The sequence below is a fragment of the Tiliqua scincoides genome, chromosome 1, assembly GCF_035046505.1.
Source record: "Tiliqua scincoides isolate rTilSci1 chromosome 1, rTilSci1.hap2, whole genome shotgun sequence".
In the NCBI taxonomy this organism is placed as follows: Eukaryota; Metazoa; Chordata; class Lepidosauria; order Squamata; family Scincidae; genus Tiliqua; species Tiliqua scincoides.
In genome coordinates, this window is record NC_089821.1 from 289,210,047 (window position 1) to 289,223,090 (window position 13,044).

Genomic DNA, 13,044 nt, shown 5'->3' on the forward strand with positions numbered 1-13,044 from the left:
GTGTGAAATTGACATTGGAGAGATTAGTGGGATAGTTCATAGCCATCATTACCGACAGGAACATGGCATTAGGCAAATTAAAATGAAGTCCCTGGTGTTTAAGTTTCCAGGAAGCACCAGATGTAGAGAAAGGATTTCTTGTACAGGGGCAGCTTAAATATCTCAATTACGATTATGTTTCTATTATAGCAGGCCTCTGCCAAATATAATTCCCAGATATTAGCACACTTAGAAGGACATCTTTATCTTGGCAGCTAAGATGTAATTTGAAATGCCCAGTTTGACATAAGCAGTAGAGGCACCCGCCTAACAAATAGCAACGTGGTCACCTTGTACGAGAAATATTTTTTAAAAGGTTCCTTTTAGAGGGGTCAGAAGCATCTGTTTAAAAGTAATATAAAAGGGGGAGGAAAGAGGAATACCAAAGAGGTTTTTCTCGTGCTTTTGTAAATGTTTTAAACAGAATATAGAAGCTGCCTCACATGTTTTCAAAATGTTCTCCAGTTTTGCAGAGGCGCAGTGAACTCAGATGAGAAAATTGGGTGATGCTGGTATACTCCTTTACAGCAGAGGTTCCCAAACTGGAGCTGAAGGCTAGTTTTCAGCAAACACTGGAAGTGCTTTTAAAACAACTCCATGCACAGCCTCTGCTGGCCTCAGAAAAGCTCAGGATGCAACTGGAGCAAGGTTCCAGTCGTGTTCGGAGGTCTAGTGACCTGGAAGTATTACGTGCCTCATAAGCACCAAACATTGCAACACATCCCTGCCCTGTGTTGGTGGCTCAGGCCCGGAAAGAGGGATAGGATTCTGTGTGCACCAGTGCCATCGGTCTCACCCCCATTCCAGGCCCGATCTGCCCATCCTCGCCCCTGTCACCGCCCTTTAAACATTTTTAAACATTTTAAAGCTATTCGCCAGAGGTAGTTGAGCATTTTGGTGAAGTGAGCTTTCAGCAATGTAAATCACTGTCGAGAAAATAAGTTACTAATTAGCTTTCAGAACAGGACACTTAACCATTGCATAAGCAAGCAAAAGTCCATTTTAAACATTTTAGTGGACATGCTGGCATTTTCTAAGTACAAGAAATACATTTAACCATAGTGAATATTCTCTCTGAATATGTTTGGGCTAGCAAAACAAAGAAAGAAGTTTCTTAGTGGAATGAAAAAAGACCTGAAAATGGAACACTCTCAGTGGTTCCAATGTACTGGACTTGGTGAAGGTTGGTTGGCAACCTTCAGTCTCGAAAGACTATGGTATAAGCCTACAGCACCTGGTATTCCCAGGCAGTCTCCCATCCAAGTACTAACCAGGCCTGACCCTGCTTAGCTTCTGAGATCAGACGAGATCGGGCATGTGCAGGGTAACAGACTTGGTAAAGGGGAGCAGCCAAATTCATGCTCTGCCTGCCAAGCAAGCTCCTAAAGGTTGGCATATTTTTATATGCCTTTTATATGCCTTGGCTGAACTCCATTCACAGTCATTGACAATTCTGCCAATAGGGACATTTTAGTAATCTGAAAGAATTCTGACCCCAATACAGAGGGAATGGTTAATCTTAATTTAAGCATTTATTTCAATAGTATCTTAAACTGAGCCAGATAAGTGCACTAGATAATGTGCCAGATTAGCATTTCTCAATGTTTGTCTTCTGTCACACCACTTCACATGGTCCATCTGGTGCCAGTCCACATCATTGCCAGTTATTTTTGGGTTAGGAGACCAGATGTGACGTGACAAACACCACTGAGAGGCTCAAGCTGAATGGAAGGGCTTTTCAAGTGCCGAAAAGCACGATTTGGAGCTCTGCCTACTAAGCCAAGCCTCACTGTTTGTGGTGTCCTGCTCTTGGTCTCACTGCCAGGCGGCCAGTGTCCAGGACTCCAGTGAGTACCATTAGACACCAATTCAAGTACCACTGGTGGTACATGTACCACTGGTTGAGAAACACTCCACTAGATTGTCTCTGATTGTTTTAGGGGCCAGATCAGCAGTTTCCGTACCCGCAAGGGGTCCTTGGAACACATCCCCTGCAGATACGGGGGCACGCCTGTAATTAAAAATTAAAATGAACAAAGGAAAATGAGAAGCTGGTCTTCTTTGCTGAAACTAGATGTTTCTCAGGGTGTGTGGACTTTGTGAGTACACTTGTCCTTTTTCCCGCATAGAACAAACTGGTTCTGAAAAACATGGATGGCCCAAGGGAGGGCACCAGGATTCATGTCTCTTGTTGTCTTGTGTGCTCTCTGTGGCATTTGGTAGGCCACTGTGAGATACAGGAAGCTGGACTAGATCAGCCTATTACCTGATCCAGTGTTCACACTGGTGTCAAGCACAGGCAATTCTGATTCCTATTCCAAGCAGGATTCATGACATGGAAGGAACCAAATTCCCCCTCCCCATTACACCTCTCTCTAGCAAGGCCTGCTTCAGAGTCAGCCAACCACTATTTCTGCTCTGGTATTAACCATCAAAATTGCTGTGTAATTCATTAGAGCTCCAGCAAAGTCATTTACACCAAAGGGGATTTTGTGCAGCTTTGCCAGGCCACGGAGGACAAAGAAAACCCTGGTGGGATCCATAGCCCCCGTTTATATGCTAGCAATTCTCTGCTCTCAGCATTTGTACTGCTGATCGCCCACCCCCATTTCTCAATGGGCGTGCAAATATGGCACTTATGTAGCTTCTCATCTCTTTGTTCGGTTTTGAGAGATCACTTTGATGTTTCAAAATAAATCTCATTATACCGCAGATCAAAGGGGACAATTACTTTCACCAAAGCAGTCCAATAAGCCAATTAGCATTTCATCTATTTCCACGGAACGTTGCTGTATTGAAACCGAGCATATCTTTCGTCACTGGACTTTTCTCCCCAGTGAGAGCCAGAGGCAATGGAGGTCATATGATCTTCAAGATACTCCAGCTCTTTCAGAAGTTTTTTTTTTGATGCTGTCCTTTCAGAATGTAGTTAATATGCAGCTTTCATTTCAAAGATCTAATGGTGGTGTCCTGGAAAAGCAGTTTCAGAAGCCTTCGGAACAACTTGCTATAAAGTAGAAGTGAACAAGCTTTCCCTGATCTGAATCAGAATCAATTGGAAATAACTTCATTCTCAACCTGAGCCAATCCGAGCCTTGAAAAGAAGTTCATTTGCTTGGGTTGCCCACTCAGAAAGGTGGAGAAGAAGGAAAGTCAAAAAGTTGCCTTTTCCACCATCCTCTTCCAGAGGGGGTCCTTTCAAAAGAGCATTGGAAGCAGTCAGAATGAGGCATCTCTGTTCAAAAGGCTGAAGTCTTTGAAATGGATCAAGGGGGGTGAAAGATCACCTCTTATTCAGGTCTCTCTGACCCAGAGGATTCCCAGTGAAGTTGCTTGCTCTTCACCTCTGTTTTTCCCAGGGAAGGCTTTCCAAAAATATCCCACTTGGCCCCCACTTAACTATTGAGCTCCATTATATTGAATGTAGAGCAGGGAACTAGGCCAGGAAAAGAGGGATGGGATAATTATTTATATATTCTTCACATTTTTTATACCACTGTTCCTCCAAGGACCACGGGGGGGGGGGGGTATATATATAGTTATTCCCCTCCTTTTTGTTCTCACACAATCCTGTGAGGTAGATGAGGCTGAGAGATTGTGACTGGTCCATGGTCACCCAGGAAGCTTCATGGCTGAATAGGGAGTTGAATCTGGATCTTTCAGGTCTAAGTCCAATTCTGAAACCACTACACTCTCATGGCTGTCCAATATGACATGGTTTTTGTGTGTGCTAACGCCTGAAGAATAGGCCAGGACCCATAACAACTAGGGTCCCAAGCTGCCAGCTGAGAATGTAGACTGGTGTTGTGTGGTAAAAAGAGATTGGGCCCTCCAGGCACCCAACCCTTTTTTAGGGTTTTTTTGCCACCTCTGACTCTGCTTACTGACTCTAAGGGCACAATCCTAACCCCTTACGTCAGTGCTTTCCAGGATTGCACCCTATAGCCACAATTCTAACCCAACTTTCCAGTACTGACATAAGGAAAATGCAACTCCTAGGTAAGAGAACAAACATTGTCCTCCATGGCTGCCCCCCAACTGCAGAATGCAGCACATGCCCCACTGCCACAGCTATGTCAGTGCTGGAAAATTGGTTAGGATTGAGCCCTATGTTAAATCCATGACAGTATAATTTTGTAGGGCAGCAGTATACTCACGACTTGTTATTATGTTTCTGTTTTGCTTTTTTGATCAATAAGTTACAGGTAAAAATCTAAAGGAGATAATTGGAAAGCTTGAAGAAAATTTTGCCATCAGTCTTCTGTATGGGAGTAGTTAATTCCAAATCCCAGCCATTGAAAATAATACTTAAGTCAAGGTTAATTTGGTTCTATGAAAACTGTAAGTTAATATCGTTGACTTTGGAAGCTTTTCAAAAGACAGAAGCTTAGCAAAAAACAGTGCTTCTGCAAGACAGTGGAATTGTCCTTAGGACTCACAAGAATTTTTGTGTGATTCATAGGATCATCCCATTATCCAACTGCAAAGGTTCAAAAGATCACCATAGTCTCTGCATGAATATGGTTACCAGCCTGAAAATTGAGATTTCAATGATGTAATTTCACTGAATTACTCACAATTCACAGTTTTTATCCCACAGTCATAACTACGTTGAATAAGGCGATATAGTTGTTACAATGCTCCTGGGCATTATGGTCTGTTATACTGTTTTTATATTATGATGCATGTTGTATAGAATGTGTGGGTGAGTGTGTAGAGTGTGATTGTTGGAATTGTAGTATATATTTATGCTTGTAACTCAAAGGTGCATAAATTTTGTTGTGCTGTAGCACAACAACAATAAAGTTACTACTGCTACTAAATTCTAGGCATGTCTACTATGTTCAGTAGAATTTGGCCTGGGCCACTCAGTCCTACTACTGAAGCAGAGCCTTGACATTTGAGTCCCTGGAGTTTGGGGAGTTAGCCCGTAGGCCTCTAGCTTCCCCTTGGCTGGAGGACTGGCTGTTAAAAGGGGTGGTGGCACCTACCGTAGGGCATGGTTGCCCTGAGAACATACACTTCTGTCTTAGTGGGGATTGTTAAGCCAGTGAGGTGGGAATGTGCAGGTGTTTGTAAACTGTGACACTCATGCTGCTGGAATGCTAGTTCTGGCAGCACAAGGCCCGGACAGGTTTGGGCTGTTAGTGTTCCCTCCCCCCCCCATTTCATACTCATGAAGAATAATTAATAAAATTGAAATTCATACTACCTTGAGACATTTTCAGTTTGTAGCTTTGATTGCAACCGTTGTGAGCCAAACACTTGAAAAATGGTCTTGCTGTTCAACAACTGCAGAGAATGATGAGTGATGTGATGTGATCTGACAGAAATCCATTGGACAAAGGTCAGAAGAAGTCTTGGAAGCTTCTCAGTTCATGATTACAAATCAAAACATGTCTGTTGGGGGATATGAGTTTATATATGCCATGGTAGCAGTCCAGCATTGACCATGACTGCTGGATAATTTTGATGTATCCACCAAGGAATGAGTAGCCCAATCCTGAACTGCCTGGCGCATGAGGCTGCCTCAGCACCAAAATGGCTACTGTGGCATCCAATGCATGCTGGACAGCCCATGGTGGCTCCTCAGGGGAAAGGGACATTTGCTCCCTTCCCCCCAGGTAAGGGAAGTAACCTGCAATGCAGCAGTCCCAGGTCAGGTCACGCAGCCCCACATGGGGCTCAGGATCAAGTAGAGCTGCTCCCCACTGGTTCCATTCCCCTCCCGCCCCTCTCTCCCCCACCACACCTCCCCCCTCTTCCACTGTCCCCCCAATTCCCCCTGCTCCGGAAGGCCTCCCCCCACACCCCTTCTGCCGCCTGGTGGTCTGGCTGAGCAAAAACTTCCTGATTTATTCTTTGCAGGGCTCTCTCAATAAGCACAGGCACATCAGCAAGGTGAGGTGGGAAAGATGCAAATGAACTCAAGCAATTGAAAGCTGCTGCCAACTGCATGTGTTCCAACTGTAGTTAAATTAGAATTCAGGAGTAGAAGGCAGGCTGAGAGCACCTAAGGAGCAATGAAGGAAAAGAACAGAATGAAGAAAATCCTCGCATCCCTCAGGATATGCCTTTGAGGGCTTGATTCACGCTATTGCTTCCCCTCAAAAAAAGTGGTAGCAAAGTGCATTTATTGTGCAGTCATGTGCAGAGTTTGCATCACATGTGAGTTTACATATATGGTAGATGAGCCCAACATGCAGATGTTCTTCATTATTAAAAGAATGGCCAGCTGGGTGAGTGGCTTAACAAGTTTGTGCCTGAGTCCATTGATTCTTATGAAGACACCAACCACCCAGTCTTATCCCCCTCCTACCCAGAATATGCAGTACCATCGACAAAGTGGAGACTGAAAGGAGACCTGTCAAAGGAGACCAGAAGGTGTAGGACAATAACATTTTTTTAACTTGCCTTTCTCTGGGTCACCTGGTTTCCCATGACTCTCCTTGAACCTTTTCAGTTGTTTAGCTGGTGTAGGTCTGAGGAGAGTTGGGGGATTGAAGTCAGGAAGTGAGGATCTTGGGCAGAGCTTGTACCATTGTGATCCTCCCAGTGGCATGACTCGGGTTTATGCACCTAGTGCGGGAGACCAGTGTATCACCCTCCTGATGGATCTTCTCGCATGCAGTGGGCATGGTGATGCACCATTTCCCCACCGGTTGGTTTTTTTGGCTATAAAAATATCTCTATTCTTAGATAGAAGAGAAATATCTATTCTTAGATAGAATAGAGATATCTCAACACAGTTCGTTTCATTGCTTTCTGCATTATGCTACCCATCAAATGAAATATAACATGGTGATATTATTAAAAAATACCAAGAATTTAAAAATTTTGACCTGTAGTGGTATCACCCCTCCATGTGTGTCACCAGGTGTGTGTCACCCCTCCATGTGTGTCACATGCACCCCCCCCACACTGCCTAGCAATACCACCTCCTACTACCCCAAATTGCCCCAGCCCACTCCTGATCTCCCCACAATCCTCCCCCGGTTTGCCTGGTATCAACTTACCAGTGATGTTAAAGGTTCTGGGGGCTGCTGTTACCTGCAGAAGTCCTCTGGGACTTTGTACTCGTAACCACGGCCTGCTCAATGGCAGAGAACAGCTGTGTCATTGGTCCAAGACTTATGGTGGTGGATCACAAGCTCCGACACCGTAAAGCCCTGATGTTTGTAGAACTTCTATGGACTAGATCAGATACCAACCAAACCGACCTGACTAGTGAGCAATTAGTGAGCAATTAGTGACCTGACTAGTGAGCAGCAGGATTGTGCAAGTTCCCCTCCTGGTTTCTTCTAATCACATGGGGAGTTTTCCATCCCAACCGCCCTCTCACACACAATCTGGATACTATTGAAAGATGAACTCAGAGTGGGGCATGTGAGATCCTGCCCATAACTGCACAAAAGGCAGTTCAAACTTGTATGTTGAATTGGTCCAATTACTTCTTACACTCCATTGTAATTATTTCAGTGTTGAGGTGGGAAGACTGCAGGTGAGATACCCAACAACCTGGGGGAAGAATTTTGTGTAATGTGACATGGTCTCCCACTTCAGGGGCATGAAATTCTATGGGCAGAGAGCCAACTGTGGAACCTAAAATTAGCTCATTGTGGGTTGGTAATCAGCTGTTCCTACTTGGATTGCACCCTTTTAATTTCCTAGTGTTTTCCCCTTTGAATTAGTAATTCCTCCCTGATCGGAATCTGCCAAATAGCTTAGTATGTTACAAAACAATGCAGCTAAGTGATACATCTGCTGTCTTAGCAGTATCTCCTGAGAACAATAGAATCCAGGGATTTTCACACAATGCACAGTTAAGAGTGAAACTCCCTTTGTTACTCCAGCGTTCCTTTGATTTGTTCTTCTTCTTTCTCCTGTTCTTTTCTGATGCAGAAAGCAAATGATTGTGGTGTTTATTTGACATGCTACAGAACGAAAAGGGCATAAAAGGCCACGAGTAGCTTGTAAATTCTAATCATAAACCCTAGAATGTTAAAACGGAATTGATCAGATTAGCAGAATAGCTTCTTTTGTGTCCTGTGCTGTAGGGAAGGAATACCAAGATCATCCAACTACTGGCTGCCAACAGAGGATGGAAACTTGGCTTTCAACCAGAGCCCTATAAAGTATTTACGAATGTAGTAATTAAAATTAATGAATGAAATGTCGAATGGGCTTGACAGAGTAAAGGAATCAGAAAGGAGATTTAGGTTCTTATCACACCTACTAGTTTAAAAGGGATCCGACAAAAACTCTCTTCCAGCCACAGTGAAGGACAATGGGTTTTTTTTTCTTTGCTTAAATTAACATCCTCGGGTATGTTTTCCCCCTTTTTTAATAGCTAAATGAAAGTCAGCCAAAAGGACAGTCTAAAGTCCATTTCTAAAGTCTAAAGCTAAATGATGATCCACATGACCATTGTCAAATGTGAGATGGGACCATTCTTTTTGCCATTGCTAGAGGATGATTGATTCATTGTCCTGTGTTCTTGCCATCGGGGATGGGCAAGCTCCAGTTTGAAATAGGCCCATTCACCCCACGTGCTGTGTCTTCAGTAGATGGTTGAGCTTTTCCTGAGAGTTTCCATTACAAATTCTCAATGTGTGTATTTTCAAATATTGGCACCTGATTATCTACTGATTACACAGGTCTACAAAATTGAGGGTCAGAAAAGTTTTTCCTAAACTTTATGGTGTTTTGATATGAATTTGGGGTGCTGATTCCAAAAATGGCATCCGTTTTGCCCTATCACACCTAGTTTTGGAGATATAGCCTCATTAGTGAATGGTTCAAGCAGCTTCCTCATGAAGAAGCCATGGTGTAGGCTTCCTCACGAGGAAGCTGCTTGAACCATTCACTAAAGAGGTTATGCTGTGTCTCCAAAACTAGATGTGATAGGGCAAAACGGATGCCATTTTTGGAATCAGCACCCCAAATATACCCAGGAATTGGTGTAATGGTGTAAGGAAGAAAAATGTGTGTTGGCCTGTGTTATTAGTTAATTAAACAAACAATGTGGTACAACAGCATTTGGAAGGAAGATTGTCTCATAAAAATTATTATTTTACAGTTCATGTTTTATATTCTTAATGAACTAATGAATCACTTTATCTGGTTGGCAACCTTCAGTCTCGAAAGACTATGGTATCGCGCTCTGAAAGGTGGTTCTGGAACAGCATCTAGTGTGGCTGAAAAGGCCGATTCGGGAGAGACAATCCCTTCTACACTGGGAGCAAGTGCAGTCTGTCCCTGGTCTGTCTCCCTGGCTATGGGCCTTCCTTCTTTGCCTCTTAGCTTCAGACTGTTGGTCAAGTGTCTCTTCAAACTGGGAAAGGCCATGCTGCACAGTCTGCCTCCAAGCGGGCCGCTCAGAGGCCAGGGTTTCCCACTTGTTGAGGTCCACTCCTAAGGCCTTCAGATCCCTCTTGCAGATGTCCTTGTATCACAGCTGTGGTCTACCTGTAGGGCACTTTCCTTGCACGAGTTCTCCATAGAGGAGATCCTTTGGGATCTGGCCATCATCCATTCTCACGACATGACCGAGCCAACGCAGGCGTCTCTGTTTCAGTAGTGCATACATGCTAGGGATTCCAGCACGTTCCAGGACTGTGTTGTTTGGAACTTTGTCCTGCCAGGTGATGCCTAGAATACGTCGGAGGCAGCGCATGTGGAAAGCATTCAGTTTCCTCTCCTGTTGTGAGTGAAGAGTTCATGACTCGCTGCAGTACAGAAGTGTACTCAGGACGCAAGCTCTGTAGACCTGGATCTTGGTATGTTCCGTCAGCTTCTTGTTGGACCAGACTCTCTTTGTGAGTCTGGAAAACGTGGTAGCTGCTTTACCGATGCGTTTGTTTAGCTCGGTATCGAGAGAAAGAGTGTCGGAGATCGTTGAGCCAAGGTACACAAAGTCATGGACAACCTCCAGTTCATGTGCAGAGATTGTAATGCAGGGAGGTGAGTCCACATCCTGAACCATGACCTGTGTTTTCTTCAGGCTGATTGTCAGTCCAAAATCTTGGCAGGCCTTGCTAAAACTACCTACCTACCTACCTACCTACCTACCTACCTACCTACCTACCTACCTACCTACCTACCTATCTATCTATCTATCTATCTATCTATCTATCTATCTATCTATCTATCTATCTATCTATCATCTTCTACACTGCATTCTATGCATGGTTATTCAGGAATATATCTCATTAGATTCACTGGGACTTACTTTCAAGTAAATTTGCCTGAGTGTGGGCTATATTTTGAACATCTGAGTATGGAAGCACACTTCCTCAGTGCTAAAATATTCAGTCAAGGATCTATATTGGGCTAAGAGTATTTAGCATCTTCTCTCCATGAGCCCTTCATTATCCTTTCCTCTTATATCTTGGTTCACTGATCAAAGTTGCATTCTTCATCTCTTGCCTATGTAACCACCATTGTTCAACGATGCCATCATCTGAGAAAGTTGGTGGGAAGGCTGTTTCAGACTACATATGGCTTCTTTTCAAGCATGCATGCATGCATACACATGTATGTGCACAAGGTTATTATGGTATAAAAGGGGAGCCCCAATAAATACCCTTAAATACAATTTAGACTTGAATATATGCAAGAGCAGACATTTGAAACTTACTGCGAATTTTTCCCTTGCAAACTGAAATCATCCCCCCCCCTAAAAGGGGGGACGGGCTAACTCTAGCTTAGACTGACTTTTTTTAGACAATTACAACAGTGATTATTTCTTACCCAGTCTCTTGTTAGTTCTGGGCTTATGAATAGAGGTGTTTTCATCTGCTTCCTGAATGCCTGTTGGAAGCCTGGTGCTTGCCAGAAATTCATTCTTTGCAGTGAGCTGTAAGCCATCCCTAAGAATTCCAGACAATTTGATCATTGCAAGCAGCAGACACAACATAATGCTGTATAATCAACTTATGCCATACGTAATGATTGTGAATTACCAGTAATAGTTTATCATAACTGGTAATAATTAGGGTTACTGTTTATGTTTCTCTTCTCTCATATGCAGGACAAAATATTTTGTGCCAACTTCTGATGTAGTGTTGTTACAAAGTATGGAGAATGCATCCTCATCAATGAGGGCCAATATTTTGGAGGGCTGGAGCAGGTAGATGTTAGATCTCTGGTTGATTGCTTGTAGGTTGACAAGGGTTTCTGATGCTCATAGCAAGTAAAATTGCAAGTCAAACAAACTATTTCTGCCATGATTGGCCTGGTGCTGATTACTTGTCTCTCAGCTTCAGCGTTTCTCATATATGAAGTATGAATATTAATTGGTTGACTTTTACCTGGTCTTCTAGTCAGAGGGATCTGTCAGTCTATCTACTCAGATGTAGATTTGTAGTAGTGTGTGCCGTTCATCCCACAGTATGACTCTCACAGCCCAATCCTATGATTTGCTCTGCCATAGCATGCAGCTGCACCAGAATTGGATGTGTTGCATGCTATGGGGGGGGGGGGGAGATTGGGAGAGCTGAAAGAGGCAAGGGAGAATATTTGCCCTTACCTTCCCAGAAGTCACCCTATTGACCAGTGGTTCCCAACCTTTAGGAGCCTGAGAACCACTGAGGCAAACATTAGAATTGTTGTGGACCACATCAACCCTGTCCATCCCCACCACACACACAAAAATACAATTCAGTTTGGTAGCCCATGGGGGAGCGTTCAGTAAGACACTGGAAATGGCAGCTGTCAGGGGTCCATTCTTCACCCTCTCTGGTGGTCCATGGGGAAACATCTCACCAAGTGACCGCTCCTTCACAGACTACCAGAAAGGGTGGAGAATGGACCCTTCTGCAGGTGGCACTTCAGCAAGCACTAGTGCACCAGAGAGGGTGGAGAATGGACTACTGACATAGCTGACACTTCAGTGGTCCATGAGGGAGTGCTCACTTAGTGACACGCTGGAAGTGATCAAAGGTGATCATCTTTTTTTCCTTTGCCATTGCGGACCACTTCTCAGGGTCTCACAGACCACAGATCAGGAACCACTGCTTCTTTTGACAGTGCTTCTTTTTGGACCTGGGCCAGCTCATTAGCTGCCACAAGTCCAAGGAGAGAATGGGGGAGTATCAGGAGGTGAGAAAGGGGATAACATCTGGCGCAAGTTGCCCCTGATGGTTGCCACCCCTCCCTGCTCCAGCATGCCTCCTGCCCTCCCCTGTACTGCCCTCCCCTATCTCATTCCTCCCACCTCGCCAATTCTGTTGGCCAACCTTCTTCACCTCACTGCCATGCGCAGGGCATTCACATCGTCTCCAGTGGCAGGCAGGAAGCCCATGGCTATACATGCTTCTGGATATCTGTTTATGATGGCCGGAAAGGGCTTCCCAGATCCATGAAAATGATGTAAAAAGAGTAAATGTTGTAAATGATGTAAAAAAAAGTACTCACCAACTGCCCATAGGCATCAGCTTATTAAGCACCAGAGATCTGAATAATGAACAATTACAAAATTAACTTTGTGTGCGTATGGGAGGAATGGAACACAATGGTAGAGAGCATTTTGTCAAGTTTTTAGTAGGCAAAACATGTGCCTGTTTCACGGTATCATAGTGTTAACGTCAAGCTGTGCTTAATAATAATAATAATAATAAACTATTTTTGTTCTCATCTGTTTTATGTATTTCAGTCTGTTCATGCTTAGTGATTACCTTCCATTGGAAATCACCTGAGTTTTAGAGTGCCCAGCACCATTCAGAAGATGGCCTCTTCTCTATACCTGCAGCATTTGGGAAGTATTCTTGTTCCTCTCTCGGAATTGCCATCGCCACATTAGAAGGAGCATCTGTTTACATGCACAATAAATAACCAGCAACTGCTGAGTTGGAGATACATTGATGCGTACCCAAAGTTTATGCCTTTCTTCCTTGCATTTGATCTTTATAATGCGAGCATGCTGATACGATCCAATTAATCTGAAGCAAGACACCAGGCCAGCAGACTGGCTGGATTTAATTTACCACGTTGGAAGTAGCTGTT

At 44.0% G+C, this 13,044-nt stretch overlaps 1 pseudogene; it reads right to left on the bottom strand.

Annotated features, from left to right (window-relative positions):
- Window positions 1–1,262: 1,262 nt before the first annotated feature.
- On the bottom strand, window positions 1,263–1,380 carry LOC136637804 (5S ribosomal RNA; annotated as a pseudogene).
- Between the last annotated feature and the right edge of the window lie 11,664 nt (window positions 1,381–13,044).